Here is a 24,027-nt window from a genome sequence, read left to right as displayed (position 1 = left end):
ACATCAATTTATGAATCTTGTTTCGTCTCGCTTTTATTATTTCATTTTATCGATACTAATACGTGTATATTTTGACATTAGAATTTCGCTCATATTTTTTGCTGATTTTATATGGGAAAGACGAGGATAGGAGAGAGAGAGGTCTCTTTACCACATACGATTATGGGATAAGAATGTGTAAATTGGGTGGCCTAACTGCACGGCGTTTGCAATTCAATTTTTTTTATATGAAGTGTAGGCCTACTACAACCTGAAAAAAAGAGGGAGAACAAATAATTTACTCAGTTTGAAACGTGAGAGAAAGGCAAAATAAATATATTCCAGGTATTTCTCATGTGCACTGCATCAAGGATGAAAATAACGAGATTCTGACAACTAAAAAGATGATTATGAAGGGACAGAAGGAGTACTTCCAGAAACTTCTCAGTGATGAAAACCCGAGGGAAACTTGCAAATTCTACCCAGGAATCAGGTTCGGTCTGTGACCATAGTAGAGGTGGAAAATTTCATAAATAGAGGTGGAAAATTCCATAAAAAGAATGAAAAGTGATAAAGCCCCAGGGCTGGATAATATCCCTATCGAAGCATGGAAAAGTTTGGGTAAGGAAAGAGTGCAGTGGTTTACTCAACTTTTTAAGAGGATATTGGAAACACGAAATATGCGAAAAGAATGAAGCAGCAGCTACGTTGTGGTAATTTTTAAAAACAAAGATGTGCAAAAATGTGGCAACTGCAGGAGAATAAAACTTATGAGTCATGCAATGAAGCTCTGGGAGAGAGTGATAGAAGCAAGATTGAGAGAAGAGACCGAAATAACATTAAACTTATTTGGTTTAATGCCAGGACGGTCGACAACGGATGCAATATTTGCACTTAGGATGCTAATGGAAAAATCTTTGTGTTTAACGTCTCTTAGACCAACGGAGAGGATGAGTAAGGGAAGTAAACGATGATGGAAGTATTTGGGGATTGAAAATGAGGGAGGAATCGAGTACCCTGAGAAAACCCACGAACGCGATGTCCACCACAAACTTACTTGGCCGGGAAAGAGCCAGGCACACTTCGCACCAGAAGTAGGATGTTAAAGGAAAAGTACAGAGAATACCAGAAGGACCTTCATACGGTTTTCATCGACCAAGAGAAAGCGTATGATAGAGTGCCACGAGATCTTATTTGTTGAGCACTGAAGAAGAAGTGTATTCCGAACACATACATCTGAATAAATCAAGATTGTATAATGGATGTAGTACAGGAGTGAAGAGCGCGTGTAAGAAAGGAGCTTAACGTCTTTCAGCAGTAAGGCTATATGAGACGGGACTTAAGGATTAACGTGGAATCCGAACCACATGAGCTGCCAGGTATCGAAACCGGGTTTCCCACGCCAAAGGCGCGTACGCTAAACGCTTGGAATAACAAGTGTTCACAGTTAAAGTGGGACTTCATCAAGGGTCTAGTCTTAGCCCATACCGTTTTTCAGTTGTAATAAACGAGCTTACAAAGGATATCCAGGAATTAACACTTTGGGATATACTATTTGGTGACGACATCATGCTGTCGAGTGAGACCGAGGCAGCACTGCAAGAGAAATTAGATACATCGACAGAATATTGGAGAGCAAAGGACTTAGAATTAGTGAAGCCAAAACAATATTTACCTTGTCCTTTCAGGAAAAATGTAATCGAGAATACAAGAATACGACTTGACGAAGAAGAGGTGGAATGACGAGCAAATGCAAGTTCTTTGGATCAATACTGCAGAAAAGTGTAGGAATAGAAGGTGTAAACAGTAGAAGTAGCAGCGGTTGGAGTAAGTGGAGAAAAGTGGCAGGAGTATTGAGTAATCTTACGGTACCAGTACGCATAAATAGAAAAGTATGCAAAATAGCAATGAACCAGGCATATTATATGGAGAGGAATGTTGGATGACGAAGAGAGAGGAACAGTAGTTTTATGTTGCGGAGATGAAGATGCTGCGGTGGAGTGACGTGGAAGGACAGAATTAGAATGAAGTGATCCGAGGAACAGCAAAAGTGAGACCACTATTAGAAAAACTACAAGAAAGTAGACCTGAAATAGTTTGAGCATGTATGAAGAAGACCTTCGGAATACGTAGCTCACTATGTTGATGCTATAGAATTGAATTGGAAACGAGCGCAAGCTCGGCCAAAGAAAATGTGGGAAGATTGTGTGAAGTATGGTACAGGTGGTGTCACAGTGGATATGAAAACATGTGGGGAACAACGACCGGAATGGCCAACCCTAACTAACTGAAAGAAGGCTTAGAAGAAGATGTCCGTTCGTCTGTCTGTCTGTCGACATATATCAGCAAAAACGGTAAGAGATATAAAGAAGGCTTTTTTTCAATCGATTCAGCGTCTCAAGGAAGCATATCCGTTACCATCGCAACACTCTGCTGAAACAAAAGAGATTGAAATTTACTGCTACTGGTTTCAATACTGATTTCCATAGAGCAAAAGTGGTAAAAAGATATCGAGAAGCGGTTTTATGCAATCGATTCAGTCCCAAGAAACAAGTTTTATATCCTCTAGTCTAACCCTTTTTTTTTTTTTCAAAACGGAAGTGGTAGAAATCAACAACCATTCCAATGTTTATCGCCGTAAGCGTTTCAAGAGAACATATCACCACTTACAACACTTTACCAAAACCGGAAGTAGTTGAAATTTACTAGTGTTTTCAGTATTGATTTCCATAGACCAAAAACGGTAAGAAATATCAAAAAGCGGTTTTCTGCAATCGATTGAGCATCCCAAATCTTCCGTTAAACCTCTATTCAAATCGGAAGTGGTAGAAGTTAACCGTTTTCGGATTTAACGTTGATCACCATAGAGCAAAACAGTAATAGATAGCGATAAGCGAATTTCAGCAATCGATTCAGAACTATACACTATACCAAAACCGAAAATGGTTGGAATTCACTAATAATTCAGGTTTCGATACTTATTTCCATAGAGCAAAAACAAAGGATATCAAAATATAGTTTTCGACACAAATTAAACGCCCTAAGAATGAGTTTTGTCTCGACTTTTATCTGTTTCTTGAAACCGGAAGTGATGAAAATCTACATTTATTCGATTACGACACTGATCGCATAATGAATAAAATGAAAATAATTAGAGACAAGCAGATTTTTGGTATGGATTCAGTATCAAGAATATGTTTTTCCTATGATTTTATGCTTTTTATTGCAACCAGAAATGATAGACGTCAATTTGGTCCTTCGGTTCTATTTTAATCTCCATAGAGCAAAAAGAGTGAGCGATAATGAGTAACACCTTTTTGATATGGATACAACGTTCCCAGAAACAGAATCTAACTTTGATCTTATTTCTGTATAGCATTAGTAGTTAAAGATGCATTACTTTAAGTTTGAGTATTGAATTTATATAGTTTGAAGCCTACCGTAGTCTTACACTGTAAAAGAAAATTCACTTGTTAATTGATTCAAACTTGCATCGTTCCCTTATTCTCCTCACAGGGCAATTTACTAGTTCGGATTAAGACTTCAGGTTGCTGGGTACTCTGTTGGTTACAGCATTATTAGAATAAGAATAAAAATGAAAATTTTGAGTTTTACGTCCCACGATTATGCCGGTTAGGCTAAAGGAGACGGTGATGATGAGAGATGAATGAAATGGTGGAATGAAGAAAGTGGGAGAACCCCGAGAAAACCCACGCACACGGTGTTTGTCCAATACAAAGTTCACTTGGCGGGAGCAGGGTTTGAAGCCGGGACCCCAAACACGAGAGGTGAACGCTCTACCACTGAGCCACTGAGGCCCCAGAATAAGAATAAGAACTTTTGGTTACAGAATAAGAACTTTGAACCGTTTAGAGAATATAATATTATAAAACTGTTCCTGTTAACAACATTTCATAGATAGTAAGAAAATTAATGAAAATGGAAGGATTTGATGGAATCGGGGAAAAGTGTGGGGTTGAAGCGCAAAAATGTAAACATAGGACCTAGATCTCCTTCTATCCTGCACTGATTGTCATTGTACGGTGTGATCATGGTTTATACTTATTAGTAACGGTTAACTCTTTGCGGCACGGAGTTTCGCAAACGTTATGTAAAAGATGGTATAATATAAGTACCACAAGTACTTTCTTATGTCTTGCGAAAATATTTTCTCAAATGTTGCTGAAAAGCAATAAAGCTTGCATTCGAAACCTCTTTTCTTCCTCTTTTCTGATTTTTCTTTAAATAATAATAATAATAATAATAATAATAATAATAATAATAATAATAATAATAATAATAATAATAATAATAATAATAATAATAAAAGCAATCGGTGATATACTCGATCTTAACCGAAGTTGGCATGGTGGCAGATCTGGACGAGCTTATGCTAGTATGCACATAAAATATTATGGTGTAAAGGATTTTGGTTTCCAATTATGACCCTTTTGAAAAATTCTCTGATTGCTTTTGCTATGGATCAAACCTATTAAATGTTGGGAAATAAGAAAGTAAATGATGAGTCAGTTGGTTACCTGCTTTATAAATGCAGCATCTGATTATATTTATTTATTTATTTGTCAACACAACAGACATAAGCCCAATTATAGTATTGGTGTATTACAAAATAAATTTACAATAGTTTTCTTAAACATATAGTTCATATTACATATGTCAATTTCTTTGTGTTCGATACATAATTTGTTATAAGAAGAGCATATTCTCCAGACTGGTGATTTCAATAATACATTGGTCCTTGCTTTCTTGCAATAGAACAGGCCAGAATTGTCAGCACGAGTTTTAAGTGTTGGGACATGAAAATTTTGTGTCTATATGAGATCCGTGCAATTAAACTCGTTTTGTGCTATTTTATGGAGAAAAATTAGATCTATTACGTTTCACCTTTATTCAAGTGTAGGGATATAGTTGTTGTCTATTAATGTTAGATAATTTTCATAAGATGGATAGATTCCAGTTCTCTTGTATAATAAAAATTTGCTTTAAAAAGACAATGAAAGAAGGCTTTTTTTTTCCGCAGTAGGAAATCTTACCAGTTTCTGTCTTGAGTAATATTCTTCCTGTGTGGCTATTATAAATATTTTGGATGAAAGAAAACAGTTACCACTAGAATGTGCATGAAACAGAAATACGAGTAGCTTTGCATTTACGAGTGTTGCAATTTTCCGTTACAATGTAAGTCGTACCAACAACAAATTTATACAAGGACGAAGATCAAAGTTGAAGTTTATGTGGATTATTTCATAAGATTGTTCATAACTAAATTCCATTACTTTTTATCTTACCTGAAAGGATGATTTTTCGTTATTGCAACTATTCTACTGCTTTTCTACACAAACAAACAATTCTGTTTTTGTCTATTTGCTTTTTAGTGTGTTTCTGTTTTAAGATGAGCGCTTCCGTTGCAATTTAGTTTGCATATTCTATTTATTTTTATAGACTCTTCCTGTGCTTGCGACAAATTCGAAATCCCTTGATTTTTGTTGGCCAATTTGAGCTAAATATATTTGTCCTGAATATTTATTGTCTTCTACCACGTTAAGGAATTCGATTATCTGCTTGAGTTGCTGGAAAAATTGAATTAAAATGAAGTTGTTTTCTACGTGGCGTCCGAGAAGATGGAAAGAAAACAAGTGTTCGTCTCAAGCTTTGTTCATGACTCATTCTTTACGAAAACAACCGTATACAACTGATGCATTGAAGAAATTGAGTTCTGCAAAGGAAGCTAGGCAAAGATGAAGAACTAAAACATTTGTGCATATTGAGATTTCACCTAACATGAAAATACAGCTCAATTGCTTTCATAGTCTATGACATGTCCTACATCAATTCTACTAATGAATTTATATATTTTGAAAACATAAATCTATTATGTTCTTTTTATATACTGTGATTTCATTGGGCATTTGAATGTGAATGTACATTGTATAAAATAAACATAAAGGAACTTAAATACAGAAGTAGTCTCTGGCTAGAAGTCCATCTTCCCTTAATGAAAGTAAACTTAAATCTGATTTGACTTGATTGAACACTTGTAGCTACAATTAGAGACACTGTGGCTCAGCAATATAGCGCTCACCTCTGTTCTGAGGGCTTTCTAGTTCTATTCCAGGCTATGTGAGTTTGCGGTAGAGGACAAAATGTTCATGGATTTTCTCGGGAGTCTCCTGTTTACTTCGATGTTTTTCATAATCATTAAATTCCATCACTCATTCCATTAACTTCCATTAGTCTACGAGTTTATAAGAATTAACCTTGATACATATTACCATACATTTGCGTTACAAGTACGTACAATCACAAGGTTGTAATATGTGTGGTACAGCAGCTGTTACTATGTCCCATTCATTTAATGTAATTTCTACTTTATTTCTGTTTACAATAAGAAATTAGTTCTACTTTAAAATAACTTTCTCATCAAAATGATAATCACATACATACATTTTACATCAAAATGAATTCTTCCGCAGTCCAAAAAAAGAAGTTTTCATTTTCATTGAATTTTCTTATCTAGATTTACATTCTGGTACAAAACCAAGGTATCTTCTGAAATTACATGTAACACAAACATATTATGTCCGTAAATTTTCTTAGGGATCTGATCTCCCGTTTCCTCCCAGAGTGTTATTCCATGATATTTTCGTAATTAGTTACATTAATCATCTATCTTCTCTAATTGGCTGGGCATAATCGTGGGGCGTAAAAGTGAAAATTTTCATTTAATTTTTTTTTTTAAATCACAACACATCAGAGTTTCAACTTAGTTGTTATTTATACTAAATCTTCCTTATAATCTTACGAAAACGAAACAAGAATCAAAATGCATCCTTTATTCGGCACAGAAATCCGAACTTCTACAAATGTATAAATCTTAACCACAGAATCGGGGAAATACACAAAACAATTACCTGTTTTTTTTAACGTGTTCTAGACAGCGTTCGTCTGGATGCGATAGAAACGCTGAGGTTCGCCTATTTGGCGCAGGACCAAAGTTTGTCCTTATCTCCAATGTGTTAAACCAAGAGAGTGTGCGTACATTTTATTTCTATTCGCTATGCTAAAAAAGATGTTCATATTTGATTTAAAGATCATTGACATGTATTTTTTGGGTTTCCAAAATTTGACTGCATGAGTATTTGGACATTAATGGAAGTGTGCCGTTAAACATACCGTCCTCCATTCACCCACTTCCGACACCACAGTAGTCACTCCCGACATTATTAAAGCCTTCGTCGGTACTAAGCAGGCGTCAAAAACAATGCGCGAGGTGGTTTTGGCAACATAGATCTGCCTTCAACGATCTGTTGTTTAATATTTGTGTAATCACATGGGAGACCACGGTGGCTTTGAGCGCGCTAGTGCTTACCGTGCTTAACAGCACAAGTACATAGCAGGCATATGCCTACCATGTTCTCTCAGGTACATGGGAATGTGCCCAGTATGTGTCTTATGTACCTATGAGAGAGAAATCACATGGATGGCAAGTGATTATCACAGTCTATGTCCGCCCCTAGGCACATGCCTGACATGTACCTGCGGAACGTGCCCAGTATGTTCCCTATGCCGTAAACGTCAATGAACCACAAAATTACTCCCCAAACTATGTTAAATCACCTATATGCGTAATGTGTACATTAAGATGACTCTAAATAACACTTTAAACAAATGAAAAAATTACCCCAGGGTAGGGTGGGCACAAACCACCAACCTTTGAATTACTAGCCGCGTGCTCTTCCGACTTGGCCACGGAGGCGATGAAGAGAACGTCGCTTGTAGAGGGATAAATTGTTGAGGTCTTTTGAATTTGACTAATCAGAGTGCTCCTTTAACCGCGTATATTCTACGATAACCGTTTGGAATGAGATAAAATCTGCTCGCCATGTAATTTTACAACAAAATGACGAGTGTCTATTTACTTTATTTCATGGTTATTCCATATTCACTTTCATATGATCAGTGACAGTTGCCATCTAATAAAGTTGATGCGTTTGTTGCTTCTAGTCCACCATCGCTTAGAAAAACAAGCAACAAATACATCAAATGTAGGAGATGAATTTAGAACACCTAAATGTAGCATGCCTAGCACATCTTGTGCTGTTAGGGTATCAGAAATAGTATGTACCTAAAGGACCTAGAACATGACAGACATATGTCCCAACTGATGACATAAAAACAAATGACTGTTAGAGTGCGAAACTGAGCCAGATATATAAATGTTATATTTGTGGTACCAAATTTCACAATATTAAATCCCCACGTTAAGCGGGTTTGTATATCCAGGCTCCTAACTATGAAAACATTTACGCTCAGTCCAACCTCAATTATTTCACGAATTCAACCTGTTTTACGTATGTTATTAGGACATAATATCGATTGTGATTTATTCTAAAAACACTTTTATACATTGCAAGAGCTGTAACGTCCAAATATTTACTGATAACTCATAGTCGTATCGGAATAAACAAAAGCGAGTATGGAACAGTAAACTGCTTTCACAAAAGGCAAAAGAAGATGTGCAAAGCCATACAAAACGGTCGAGTGGTTTGCGTCGATACACTACAAATCACATGTTTGTGTGTTCAAACCCGGTGGCAAGTTGTTTCTTTTTTAAGTGTCTTCCTATTTTCATCCGGAGGCTGAAAATATTTCTTTAAGTAACTCATTGAAAACTTCTTTTGTTTCAAATTCGATTAGAACGGAACATTATATGAATTGCGAATCTTAAATCCATAGTTAAAAAAAATGAAGTATACTCACTACTCTATTATCCTCTGATTTGTAACGAAAAACTATTTATAAACAGTGTTGACTTCAGAAAATTATCCTCGGGGGGAATTTCAATATGCGGGTGGAGGGTAAACATTGGTAGTCCACATTGAGCACGATCGAATATATGGTCCTGAAGGCGGAAATTTCTTAGCTCGAGAGGGGTCTCAAATTCTCCCTCAGATCACGCCCTGAAAGCATCATTGCTTAAAAGCTTTTCGTAACAAATATAATATTACACTTGTTTCTCGTTCTACATTTAGAATTTGTAAAATCTTAACTTATAGAGGATTATAATAAAAGCATAAAAATTACAATACCAATCATGTATAAATTATCCTGTAAGTTACCAACTTTGGGTCAGATTAAAACTCAAATATTTGTTCTTGGATTGCACTTAGAAGTAAGTCCTCTCTATATAATCCTGATTGGAAAGCCATGTTTAACACTAATTAATTAATCAATATTTATACGAATATTTTTTTATTTTACTATTTTTACTATTCAATATTATATACACTTCATTTCCAAAATCAAAATCTCGAAAATGTATATTGTACGAGTGCAGACTCGCAAATAAATTATTATTTATCATATATATTGGTCTCTATTCGAAATTCTATTTAATCGAATCCGACAAGAACACAGACAGAAACATCGAGAACAGGTGAAAAAAGAGAGAGAGAAAAAAAAGCATTGTATCCGGCGGGAACTCGAAGTAAGTTCGAATGGTGCTTTATACGCTGAACGACTTAGACCATTCGGCTATGGTAACAACTAGTGATTGTAGCAAAGACTTCGAGTAGTAGTTCTTATTACAGAATAACATTTTCTATTGCCTAAAATTTAAACCTAATTTACTTTGATATAATATATCTATTAATTTGTTTCATGAATGTTTTCGTTACTTTGATGGGTAAGTCTTTACTTTGACTCAAACTGTGACTTTAATCGGTTCTTATAGGTTCAGTCACTTCCTGGAATTCTTTCTGCGTGAGTCACTTGTTGGAACTGTTCTTGCCTTTGGTGTGACGTCTTAGTTCATATTTTTCCCACTAGGTGTCTCTCTACAGTCATAGTCACTTGTTGGAACTGTTCTTGCCTTTGGTGTGACGTCTTAGTTCATATTTTTCCCACTAGGTGTCTCTCTACAGTCATATGGTAGTTTGTTAGTGTGATGTCACATGTTCTGTGTGCTTATATGTGTGTGTTATTGCTGATGGCATGCGGGGAGCGCGTAATTGAATTTTCGTTTCATGGCGACGATCGAGTTAGGAAATCCGATTGAGAAACCGTTTCATGAATTTAATAGAAAGAATTTGAACTTGTTTTTAAATAAGTTTGTATTAGATTCGGATATTAACTCATATCGCTTTGCAGCAGAGTGTGGTTTAATTGAGTTACAGAAAACCTATCATGGTTGTGGTGTAAGGCTGAAGATATTTCCGACGTTTGGTAAAAGTGGGTAAAAGGAATTATGAGTTAATTATTCATGAGTGTTCTCCTACGGCGAAATGGTGAGTGTTTTCTTTTTTTAATTGATATTATTTTAATTCTTGATTTGTTTTGCATTTGAGTATTAGGCAAAGTATTTGGTTTGCTGCTGCTTGTCCTATTGTCTTGTTGAGATGTAATTTTTTTTTGTCATGCACTGATTTATGATTAGAGACGAGTGTTTTTTTTTTTTAAATTTTCCCTTCTTATCTTAGCTTTATAGTAGTGGTGTGATTATTTATTATTATTTTGGATGTTTTTATGGTACTTGAGCGGGGGGTTTGGGGGCGGTAGCCCCCCATTTAGATCTCAAAATTGATAGTCACCGCTTCACCTAAATTGATGTTTAGTAACATTGTGGCCCTTGTACTTATAGTATAATTCTTAACATCGTATAGTAACATTGTGGCCCTTGTACTTATAATATAATTCTTAACATCGTACATTACTTTCACTGTGTTAGTAATTGTAATCGATTCATCTGATCCGGTTCCGGGAGCAGTTTAGGAATGATTCCTAAACTGCTCCGAGAACCGGATCAGATGAATCGGTTGAAGTCACTGTTTGGCTCAAAGTAAAACTTTGCCCTTTGATGAATGATGTACGTTGTTGATATAGATTCTATTACACGTTCTTTCGTAAATATTATAGAAAGTATCAGGGTTATTTATGATCTCTTATGGAAATTTTCTGGCGCATGCGCAGTACACAGACAGTTCAATTGGAAGGCGAGGAAGGAAACGCTAACACACTGTTAGAATGTTTCCCTCGCAAGCAGTAGTTCCCAACCGAGGGACGGCGGGACGCACTTCCTCCTCCTGGGGTGGCGTGAAGGGTTTACGAAGTCCCTTTTTTGTCTTATATTTCTTGAATGATTATAACACAATATCCAGTCACATCTTCTACACATTTGGAAGTGATAAATCGTAGTATAAATAAACCGTCCTCCACACACAGTGATTGTTGCTTTTCCAAGATTATAAACTGAAACACTTTTTATTTCAATAGAATATAAAAGTTTCAATGGGAGGGGTTACAACTCCCTCAACCCCCTGGATCTTCGATATGTCATCGCCTAAACTGTAACATTCAAGTTAGAATCGAAAAATGGAGACATGTGACCTACTAAATATATTTTTAGTTCATTATACATTTTCATAAATAAAATATCCACAATTACAATGACAGTAAATGCTAAGTAATTATTGTAAATCTTTGTACTTTCATTTTCCCTCTTTCTTCTCAACTGAGCTTGAAAAATGTAAAAATGGGAGGTTAAGAACTTCAAATATTACTTATATTTTAGCGTATTACGAAATTATATTTAATAGAATCCGGCAGGATCACAAACAGAAATGTCAAGAAGAGGTAAAACCAAATTGTACTGTGGTGGGATTCGAACTACTCTTGAATGGTGCCTCAGAATCTCTAGCCGAATACCTTAGTCCACTTGGCTAATGTGTCAAGTTGAAAATATAGTAAGCGTGTTTCATGTTCAATCTTTTGTTACAGTATGAAATTTATTTTGTATTCTCTGAAGCTGAAGCCTATTTTGGCCTGATGTAATAGTCTGTTGAAATTGTTTTATGTTTACGGTATTCTTTACTTTGACGAATGATGTTGTTAATATAGGTTCTATTACGTATTCGTTCATAAATATTACATTAATTGTCAGGATTATTTATGATCTTTCATGAAAATTGACTGGTGCATGCGCAGTAGAAACAGAAAGATGCACTTTACCGGCATTTGTCATACACGCCAGAACGCAATTTCTAACAGGTTCTCAAAATGCCTCGCTCTAAAGGTTGTGGATAACTGTCTGTTGCTCTAAAAGGAGAAATCATAGGCCGAGCAAAAATGGGACAAACTGCCTCAGATTGCTAGAGATCTGGGATGTGACAAGAAAACGGTCAAGAAATGGGTTCAGCGACATGAAGAAGGTGGTGAATGGTTCAGGTCTCGGTCAAGAAGTGGAAGGCCAAAAGTGACAACTGCAGCTCAAGATCAAGCTTTAGTTACAGAAGTAATCAACAGACCTCTACGCCACACGTCAATCCTCTTGGACAAAGCCAGAGAATATAATTGTTCTCACGAAACAATAAGAAGAAGATTATTGGGGGCTGGTCTACACTGTTCAAGACCCGCTAGGAAGACTCTCCTGACTGAAACTCACAAAACCAGACGAATGGAATGGGCACAGAATAACATAACCCAACCTCAGTCATATTGGGACTTAGTCATCTGGACCGACGAGAAGGTTTTCAAGCCTAACCAACAAGGCAGAGTTATATTGTATAGACCGCGCGGAACCAGGTATGCTGAACAAAATATTATCAGAACTTCTTGTTCAGGACGAATATCAGCACACTTTTGGGGATACATGACGGCTGCTGGTCCTGGAGATTTGGTTGCGGTGCCTGAGGGAATGAACAGCAGTGTTTACATTAATATCCTCGAAAATACGTTGTTAATGTCCTTAGAAAGAAACTTCCCCGAACAGGAAGAATATATATTTATGCATGACAACAATGCTGTTCACACTTCCCGGCAAACACGAGAGTGGCTAAGTGAACATCCAGAATTAATTTGTATTGAGTGGCCCCCTCTATCCCCAGATTTGAACCCAATTGAACATCTGTGGGCCTACATGGTGCAAGAATGGGAAGAGAGACGTGAAGACAGAGACCAAACGTTTCTTCAAAATCATGTTATGGAACTGTGGCAACATTTTCGTAACACACCGTCGTATTGCTCGAAACTTGTATCTAGTATCCCCTCCAGACTTCAAGAAGTTACTGATTCTGGAGGTGACTACACGAAGTACTAGTGTGTTATTTTTTGTGTGAACATTTATTTAAGATTCGTTTATTTATTATATTTTTTCAAGAGCAATACTTTCGTTCTTCATTCTTTTCCTTTGCTTTTTTACTTATTAGTTCGTTAAAACGTAAAGAAAGAGTAGTATATCTTCAAAAAGTATTTGTGAATTTACTTTGAACGTTTCTAAGAATACATTTACTTTTTTTCTTACTCTATATCATGCCCAATATTACTTTCATTTCAGTTAATTAATAACTTTATTTCACATCTCGGATAAAATTATTATTGTCTTTTTAACGATATTTTTCCTTTTGATTGTGTAATTTCTAGTTTCATTGAATTATCTCAATTCGAATGAATAAATCACATTTGGTTTATTCCTTAGCTAAGTTCGAATTCGAGAACAATGTGGTGTAATATACGTTCTTTATTCTTCATATTGTGCAGTAATGACAATATTAATTATTTTTCATGAGTCCAGTTGATTAGTGAGAACTTGGACAAACATTAACCTGGTGATTCTTTACGCAATGACAAGCGTAAAATACATTTTAGCTGTTCTTTATACTTCACAGCGATGAAACATTCTAACAGTGTGTTAGCGTTTCCTTCCTCGCCTTCCAATTGAACTGTCTGTGTACTGCGCATGCGCCAGTCAATTTCCATAAAAGATCATAAATAGCCCTGATACTTTCTATAATATTTACGAAAGAACGTGTAATAGAATCTATATCAACAACATATATCATTCATCAAAGTAACGAAAACGTGTTCATGTAACAAATTAATAGATATATTATATCAAAGTAAATTAGGTTTAAATTTTAGGCAATAGAAAATGTTATTCTGTAATAAGAACTACTACTCGAAGCCTTTGCTACAATCACTAGTTGTTACCATAGCCGAATGGTCTAAGGCGTTCGGCTTGTAAAGTACCATTCGAACTTACTTCAAGTCCCCGCCGGGTACAACGCTTTTTTTTTCTCTCTCTTTTTTCACCTGTTCTCGATGTTTCTGTCTGTGTTCTTGTCGGATTCGATTAAATAGAATTTCGAATAGAGACCAATATATATGATAAATAATAATTTATTTGCGAGTCTGCACTCGTACAATATACATTTTCGAGATTTTGATTTCGGAAATGAAATGTATATAATATTGAATAGTAAAAATAGTAAAATAAAAAATATTCGTGTAAATATTGATTAATTAATTAGTGTTAAACATGGCTTTCCAATCAGGATTATATAGAGAGGACTTACTTCTAAGTGCAATCCGAAAACAAATATTTGAGTTTTAATCTGACCCAAAGTTGGTAACTTACAGGATAATTTATACATGATTGGTATTGTAATTTTTATGCTTTTATTATAATCCTCTATAAGTTAAGATTTTACAAATTCTAAATGTAGAACGAGAAACAAGTGTAATATTATATTTGTTACGAAAAGCTTTTAAGCAATGATGCTTTCAGGGCGTGATCTGAGGGAGAATTTGAGACCCCTCTCGAGCTAAGAAATTTCCGCCTTCAGGACCATATATTCGATCGTGCTCAATGTGGACTACCAATGTTTACCCTCCACCCGCATATTGAAATTCCCCCGAGGGTAATTTTCTGAAGTCACCACTGTTTATAAATAGTTTTTCGCAGTGTGCGAATTGAAAAATTTTCCCAGGGGGGGATGAATTTCACCCATATGCGCACCCAGTCCTCCCCCCATATATATATATATATATATATATATATATATATATATATATATATATATATATATAACTAACAAGTACAAAACAGTTGAGATGTGAGATCTTTCATAAATTTTCACTCAAGTAATATTTAGGTTAGCTACGCAAAGTAGACCTACTTATCTTTATGTCCACTTAAAAATACTCCAGAGGGGGAAAAAGTTATCCCTGCCAGGAATAAAATTTTTCTTCTCCAGGGTGGGAAAGATTTTTGTCATTGGGGGAAATCCCTGGCATCCCCCCCGCCAATTCGCACCCTGGTTTTTCGTTACAAATCAGAGGATAATAGAGTAGTGAGTATACTTCATTTTTTTTTTAACTATGGATTTAAGATTCGCAATTCATATAATGTTCCGTTCTAATCGAATTTGAAACAAAAGAAGTTTTCAATGAGTTACTTAAAGAAATATTTTCAGCCTCCGGATGAAAATAGGAAGACACTTAAAAAAGAAACAACTTGCCACCGGGTTTGAACACACAAACATGTGATTGGTAGTGTATCGACGCAAACCACTCGACCGTTTTGTATGGCTTTGCACATCTTCTTTTGCCTTTTGTGAAAGCAGTTTACTGTCCCATACTCGCTTTTGTTTATTCCGATACGACTATGAGTTATCAGTAAATATTTGGACGTTACAGCTCTTGCAATGTATAAAAGTGTTTTTAGAATAAATCACAATCGATATTATGTCCTAATAACATACGTAAAACAGGTTGAATTCGTGAAATGATTGAGGTTGGACTGAGCGTAAATGTTTTCATAGTTAGGAGCCTGGATATGCAAACCCGCTTAACGTGGGGATTTAATTTTGTGAAATTTGGTACATAGTTGCAAATATCAATTGGGTGTAACAAGTACCTAAAACTGTAGGTAGCTGAAATAGATACTTAGCACATGAATATCATATATGCTAAGTGTCGGGTACCTAAAAAGTAGCCGGGACACCTAACTGGCACATGCGTAGTACATCTTGTGCTGTTAGGGTATGCCGTAGGAAGGGTTACGTACGAGAGAAGGCTTTCTTATCACGAAAATAAGTGCAAGACAAGTCTCATCTCGGGAAATGTATCTGTTCGTATTGGAAGAGCTCTGTTTCGATTCCTATTACGTCACGAAGGTGCTGTCTTGCCTAGTCTCGAGGGCAACCTTAGCTATCAGTGCCTTCTGACTCCCATCGCGTACACCAACGATGTACTGCTGACATATCACCACTTATATGAGCGGAAATTCAGCGAAACCAATAACCTGTCTATCAACCTCGTAAGTAAGTTAATTGAAGAATAGGCGTTCATTTTCCTCGTCCACGCACTGCAGAAACAGACACAGATTCCAAACAACGAATTCAACGGATTTGCACACTCAACTACTCTCGTCGTTGTCCGATGATCTTCAAAAGTACTCGTAGGCATAATGCCGTCTAAAAGTAGTACGATCAACCTGTTCTAAACGGTGAACGATGTGCTGGCGTCTTCAAACTATTGTCAACATGGTCTCTACATATTTACACTCTGTAATGAAAATTTTGTTACGGATTATGTATACGAAGTGTTATTCATGCGTTTTAACGAGTATATAATATGGTGCGTTCAGTGTACAAGAGAATGAAGTTCACTTTTTGGTCATTTTGGACTATTTCATCTTTAAGACCTCTTTCAGAGCTTCTCATAATGTAAAGAAAGGTTAACTTTTTCATGTACTTCGTACCGTACAAACTTAATGGGCCATATGCAGAATCGTTTTCACGTATGATTAGCATCATAGTAAAGACATGACTACTGCAGGAAACATATTAATCGAGCTTTTTAGTATGGCACTAATCACGTGTCAGAGCGACAGCTTTGGTAACTGGATTTGATTTCATTGTGCTTTGAACCACTCATACGTTGATTGCGCTCATCATAAACATCCTGAAGAAATGCCACGAATTCTACATCGTTCACACAACAATGAGAAAAGAAAAAAACAACCATGATAAATTTTGTAGATTGGCACAATATATATATATTTTTTACATCATTATAAAGTTTATTTGCATGCACCACTAACTGGAAACATTTTTTCAACAATGGATAAAATTAGCGCTGTTTCATCATTTATTGATTTATTTTACAAGCAGTTGCAAGAAAACATAAAAATTATACTGTACACTTCTTTTTCAGATTGTTCCGATGTTTTTCTTTCTTTCTTTCTTACTTTTTTTTTCAAATTAACGTCTCGCGAATATGTTCTGAGGCTAAGGGATACTAGGTGATATAAGAATGATATGATGAAATGAAGAAAGTGGGAGGAAACAGGAGAACCGCGAGAAAACCCACTCATACATTGTTTGTCCACCACAAAGCTCATTTGGTGAAAGCTGAGATGGAACCATGCGCCACAGCGATTCATGGCACTGAACCACTGCAGCCTCTGTTCCGTCGATGTGAGCTTTGCCCCAATGTAGGGGATCGAAGTGGAAAGGAACCATTACTAAATTTGTTTATAATTTTAATTATGATCAGTTTATACGCCGTTTTTATGTTTCGAAAATTAAAGCCATCAACACATAGTAAAACGATTAGCAGAATTCGTAATCAGTAGGATGAGAAATGAAATTATTTTCTCTCTCAGGAAATAAGAAGACACAAAGGATTTTCACCTTGGTTCCGATTGAAGTCGATAGTGTCTGGTCCAGACCAGAGGAACGACAAGAATTTTCACAAACAGAAAACCTTCGTGCGTTCAATGCCACCAGTGGCGGCGGTTGGACGTTAAAAGTGAGGGGGCAAGACATGATCTGAATATTTGTATATAAATGTTAGTTTTCCTGGTTGTTTCTAACATTTTGTTTGACGAAAGGTTGTATAACTAATAGGAAACTATATTTTCAGTTAAAATATCGTATATCGTATATAATAGTTTATTAAGTAAATTGAGAAGAACAACGCAAGTAGATACTAGCCCTTTGTACTCTTAAACAGCGAAAGTGTAAGAAGAGATTTGATTCCTTGCTCATGAACATCTTAAAATTCTGTCTGGAAAATTGCGTGATCAGATTATTTAATAAATTTGCAAAACAAATAAATAGAAAGGATAATATTAATCATAATAATGAATAATGATGCTTGTTTTGCAAAAGTTATATTGAAACTGAGGATTAATGAAAAACTTAATATTTAATTCCACACATGCTATTAAATGTATGTTATTACTCTTAGAAAATGAAAGACAGTAAATACTACAAGCATATGCTACGACATTTAAAGAAATATTTGCTTTTGCAACTTCTTGAAATATGTTCGTTGCCATTAGGTGCAGATTTCACTTTCTTGGAACACATCAAAACACAACAATGCTTACAATCCACACTTCAGTTATACAAAATAAACTTAAAACCTAGAATTATGTTCAATTTACTAAATTTTATTGTATATACACTCGTACATCCTTAAACACAACACTTCACTCGTATATTACACTACAAAACAATGGAAAAGGTAGAAGTTGTTTCTTATCACGCTCTTTTTAATCGATATTCCTTACTTTAGAAAGAAGAAAAGACATTTTAGGAACTGTCAATTTTTGTGCAATTAAAGAATAACTTGTGAAATAGGCCCTACTTTTTTGCATAATGTTCTTTCGATTAGCTTCAAAGCGGCTCACTAACATATCGAGCCCTTGTAAGAAGAAATGAAAGTATGCTGAAATTGTGCTCCAATAGGTTATTTTTTGGGGTTATTTTCTGTGGCGATTAAAACGCAATTACTGTAGCTTTCTTTACTCCACGGGAAGACAACCAATACGTATTCACGCAACATCAAATATTATATGGCAGCATTTTTTCCTATTAATCAGTAACACATACAAAATCGTTACATTTCCAAATGAAACTATATACATTAATGGGTTACTTACAAAAAGTGCGGGGGCAACTGCCCCCCTTTGCCCCCCCCCTAATCGCCGCCCATGAATGCCACCTTGATGTTCAAACAACGTCTAGCCTGATTTATCTTACTAATTGAAACAAGGGAACCAGGGAGACACTAAAATGCTATCTAATATGAGGAACCATAGCCCCAGAACTCATTCTACTATAGGTAATATGCAAGTTAATAAGTATGAGAGGTAATTGCGATGTTGACAACTATACTAGGACAATCAGGTTATATTGAGAATAAAAGCGGAAAAAGTAGAAAAATGTAGATTATTGGATGTTCAATGCATAGGAAATGTTGAAAAGCCATTACGAATTCCATAAAGAAGAAAAATATATATGTTGTAGCTGGTGGCAGTGAAAAGGAAATCGTTGCGATATCGACCCTATAAACTGTCACCCTTCAAGAAGCAAGGAAAGGAATATTGTGCTACTAGATGTTACAGCTATGCATTCGTTATTGAAAGCATTGGAAAAAATATTAATATTTATAGCATATTTGAGAAGTTTTGAATTGAGACAAAATTGACCTTTTACACGAAGATGTGAAGATTGTGTACTCGAATATAGGCCTCCAGCAATAACGTATGAGAAGTGAGAAATGGAAGAATTTTGTAGGATAAGCTTAGGTTACAGTAAACATCTCATACTAGGAGGGAATTCCGATCCAAAGGTATAGCTTTGAGTGAACGATAAAAAAATAAAATAAAATAAAAAAAATACAAATGATAGATAGTAGTTCTTCTGGACCTTGGGCTATTGAAAAAAGAACAAAAAAGAACGAAAAACATAGATCATAGAATAGAATGGACACCACATAATGTACTGTAAATATACTTTGTATTAATAATACACAAAATTCCAGATACCATACTATGTCGAAGTTGAAGTAGGCTATAATTTATTTAAACTTAAATAACCATCACTAACCAGATTTGAAAATTCCATATCCTTAGTGACTGCAAAATTTCTTTCTCATAAATTTATTTAACAAAAGAGCATTAGTTTTGTTTTGAAACGAGAAGAGCAATGGTGCCAGAGATTATAACATCTGACGAATCTTGACCAATTTTTACATGATTGGTACCAACATTAAAAATATTAATAATAATAAAATCTGAAATCGATTTATCCACGAAAGAATAATAACAGAAAAAGCACTTCTCCCATTGAAGTAAATGAAGCGAATGAATATAAATTTTAATCATAAATGCTTGTCGGTGTTGATTAAGGGCATTTTCGAGGAGCACGGTGGCTCAATAATAGAGCGCCTACCTCTGATGCGTGGAATTCTTGGTTCGACCCCAGCCAAGTAAGTTTGTGGTGGAGAATATTGTGTCTGTGGGTTTTCTCGGGTACTCCCACATTACCACTCCACCAATTCAATCCAGCATTATCATTCGCTTGCTTTAATCATCGCTTCACTTATCCTAAAGGGCATCGTGAAGTGAAATATTTAATTTCATTCCATTTATTAAGTGCATTTTCTTCGTGATTCACTGAAAAAAAAATGAATCGGAGCGAGCAAACACAGGCGAACAATAGGGGAGACTGGGGCTGGTTGACGAACTGCATATAACTCCTTCATTAATGAACATAATGAGCTGTTGCTGTTGTCATAAAAGAGCAACCTATGGATGCAGCTTCCACCTTCATATGGAATTTGTAACTTGCGGATTATGGTGTCTATTAGATAAAGATTGTTTTTGCAGTCTGAAGTATTTTTTCAATTCTCCGTTACATCACAGAATCGTCACTACTTGGAATACAAAGGTAAGTATTAGTTAGATCTGAACTTTGTTTTTATGAATATTCAAACAATAAAACGTAAATGTCAAACAATAGCTGAGTAATTACGACTTTGTTGCACAACATGGGCTTGGGGTTAGGTGGCGTATAGCATTTGTGGTTGGTTTTCAAGTGCGCCAAACAACCTTGTGTGAAATTTTATTTCATTTTACTTTTATTGTTACATTGTTTGTTTCATTGTTATGTAGTTTATAGTTCTACCAATCTTTTACTTCGATGTTATAGAATAACATGAACGTATTGGATTACTGTCAAAATTTAGAAATCGAGATAAGACTGTATGCCGGACTCTGAATTTCCTGAATAGGCCTAATTCTCAGGATCAAGAACATTTTGTATGTGCTCTTTTGTTACAAAAATAGAGGCCTAGCTTTTGCTTCTTCTTTCTTTGTGGAAAGTAGGAAATAAACTGCATTTCTCGATAATTCAGCTAAAACTTAACACTTAAGTACTATGGACGAAAATAATCACGTAACTACTATGGAACGGTCTGTCAGACCGCATTGTTGTTTCACATTTTCTGAATAGTACAGCTCATGCATTTAGACGTGAACAGTGTAAACAATATGCGCAGTAGAATTGGAAGAGTCTATCACGGAGGGATAAGAAAGAAAGGGGTGTGTTGGTCAGTCGGTTATAAGCATTGAAACAGTACGTATCGTGCGGTGTCGCGTGTAGATCGGTTTTGGCAGGTGTTGCCAACCGTACAGTGATGGCACCAGTAAAAAGTAAACTCAAGGGTAAAGTATTGCACAGCCAAACGCGGGAGGTTGTTGCGAACGTGTATAAGTTCATGAAAACGGAAGTTGAGCGGGGAGCTCTTGCTATTAAGTTCTGTTTTAGAGAGAGTTTCCACAGCAACTGGCGTGTCCCTAAGTTCAGTACGTCGGATAAAAGATGAACTGGCAAGTATCGAGTCGGGTGCATCTGCGTCATTCACAACACCGCATAAAGAAAGGCCCAGAAGATCAAGGAAGGCGGAACTAGATGACTTCAATGAATCTGTTGTGCGTCCGACAGTAAATGATTTTTATGTAACAGAAAAGCAAAGGCCAATCCTTAAAAAAGTCCACTCTAAATTAACCCACTCCATAAATTTCGATTTTTTTCTCTTCCGTCTTCCTATACAAGTAAACATTTCAAGTATTTTTTTTATGTCGTTCGTACTTTGTCGTCTGTTATTTCAGTGCACAATTTTTTGACAAATTCTGCCTTAACAGAGCTGGTACCACTGCAGCCTTCCTTCTTGAAACAATCTTATTGCTCTCGCTACTTGGTCTTTCCCTTCGAACGTGACCCACACCACTATGCTGTTCGCTCCTCCTACGTTCCTTTCTCGCGCAGCTTACTGTTCACGTCTATTTGCATGAGCTGTAGTTTTATTGCATATTTTTTAAAATGTTATCCTACATACCTTAGTTGCTTATAGAAAAATAAAACAGTAATTTCACGATGTAAAAAAAGCTTTATATTTTTAAAGCAATGAGAAAGAGAACATACTCAAAATTTGCAACAATACTTTCATTGTTGTTCTAATATTGTAATTGTTGAAATTTTCAATTATTTTCTCTGTTTCTATGTAGTCAAAATAACACTAATTTAAAATGCACTGTTCTTATAGATGCACTGAGAATAAAAAATACAGTAAAAACGGAGAAAAAACATGGAATTTTAGCTTTTTTAAACTTACAAGAAAGTACCGTTATAGTGGTACTGTTACATTTTTTGTAGTGAAAAGGTAATGAATAAAACTTATTTTTAGTTCTTATATGATGGCAAAATAAAGAAAATACGTTTTGCCGGTAAAGAAAGTACCGCACTAACTTTTCTGACAGCATGTACTTTCTTCAGGTAGGCACTTATATTTTTTCTGCACTACAAGGAAATCGGGAACACACACCGCTGACATGAATATCTTCTCTTTCCGCTTACAACTCAGTGGACAGAAAACTATGTTTTCCTCTTCAACTCCTTGTGTGCGATGGTGGGAAACTCACTTTCAAGCTGTAGTATGCTCTTGATTGAAAAACTCAACTCTCGTGGCAGATGTCCGATGAACAATCTATGTTCTATGTGAGGCCTAGCAAGTCCTTTTGCCAACGTTTTCGGTCAAGTCTTGTTATCACTGCGGACTTAGCGTAGACTTGATGCAAGACATACGCATTGACACCACACACTACATCCACCAGCATAAAGAAAATTGTCAATGGCTATCGTCTTGTTCGACGACTTGATGTGTAATCTGTACATTTTTGTCTAGGGTATCCACTCCGCCTTTATTCATCTTATAAAATATGATTATTTCAGGTTTCCCAGTCCCTTGGTCATTATTTGATGTATGGTGCAAGACGTGCCACACGGCAAGACACAAAACTGCTAATAACCAGCAGATTACGAAAGACGACTGAACAGAAAAATACTCACGTAACTACTATAGTACGTCTGTGAGACCGCTCGACCCCTCTAGCGCCGCGCACAGGGGATCAATTATAATACGAACTTCACAATACGTAACCATTTGCTAGACAGGAAGGTAGACGAAAAGATCCACTTGTAGTAGTGAGGTTGTGGAAAATATAATGATACGAAAAGTCGCAGCGGTCCGAGAGACGGTCCATAGTAATGTTACTTACGGGATATCTTAGTTTCTCTTAGCTACTTTGTGAACAGCGGGAAATGAACTACCTTTCTTGATAGTTCAGTTATTTTAATTACATTTTGAAATAATATGAAGAATTAACCTACACCAAATCATATTAAAACTGATGTGGTTTGATAATCTTGTAGCTTTCAATGTCATGACAACCAAGCTAGAATGAAAGAAAGAAGTTTTCATATTTCATAATGCTGATTCTTTTAAATGTTGTGAATAAAAGTAATTTCAAACTTCAAATAACCTACTTCATTGCAATATATATAATATAATTTAGAAAAATAACGTTTATTTCTAATAAATCCAATTTTTGTTTGTTTTGCTATATTTAAAAAGAACTAGCCCCACAATATCAGCCAACCAGTCCCTTACTAGCGGTCGGTTGGCATACTCCATTTTAAAAGAAACAAAAATTTAATTCTCGAAAACTGTAAGCAACAAAACAAAAACAAAAATTGAATTTATTAGAGAAATAATTGGTCTGTCCGTACACTTCCATTACATTGCAATACAGTGCACCATCTGCTCATAAAAAATAAAGAATGGAAAGTTAGCCAACCAGCCCCGTTCTCCCCTACAGATGTTTTGGGTATGCAGGTGATAACTACTTGTAGCATGTTAATTAAAATACCTTTTAGAGAATACATTGCTATTTGCTGACATGGTAACTTAAATCAAATTCAGGGGAGCCTGATAGACATTTCTAAGTTTTATTGAAACATGAAGTTTAATAACACGGCTGAAATACTTATATGGTTGAAAGAGTATGTAATGATGTTTACATGACTAAGTTACAAATGCTCTGTATGCAATGTTTTGTAA

The sequence above is a fragment of the Thermobia domestica genome, chromosome 2, assembly GCF_964235325.1.
Source record: "Thermobia domestica chromosome 2, izTheDome1.hap1.1, whole genome shotgun sequence".
Classification (NCBI taxonomy): domain Eukaryota; kingdom Metazoa; phylum Arthropoda; class Insecta; order Zygentoma; family Lepismatidae; genus Thermobia; species Thermobia domestica.
This window is presented reverse-complemented; position numbering follows the sequence as displayed.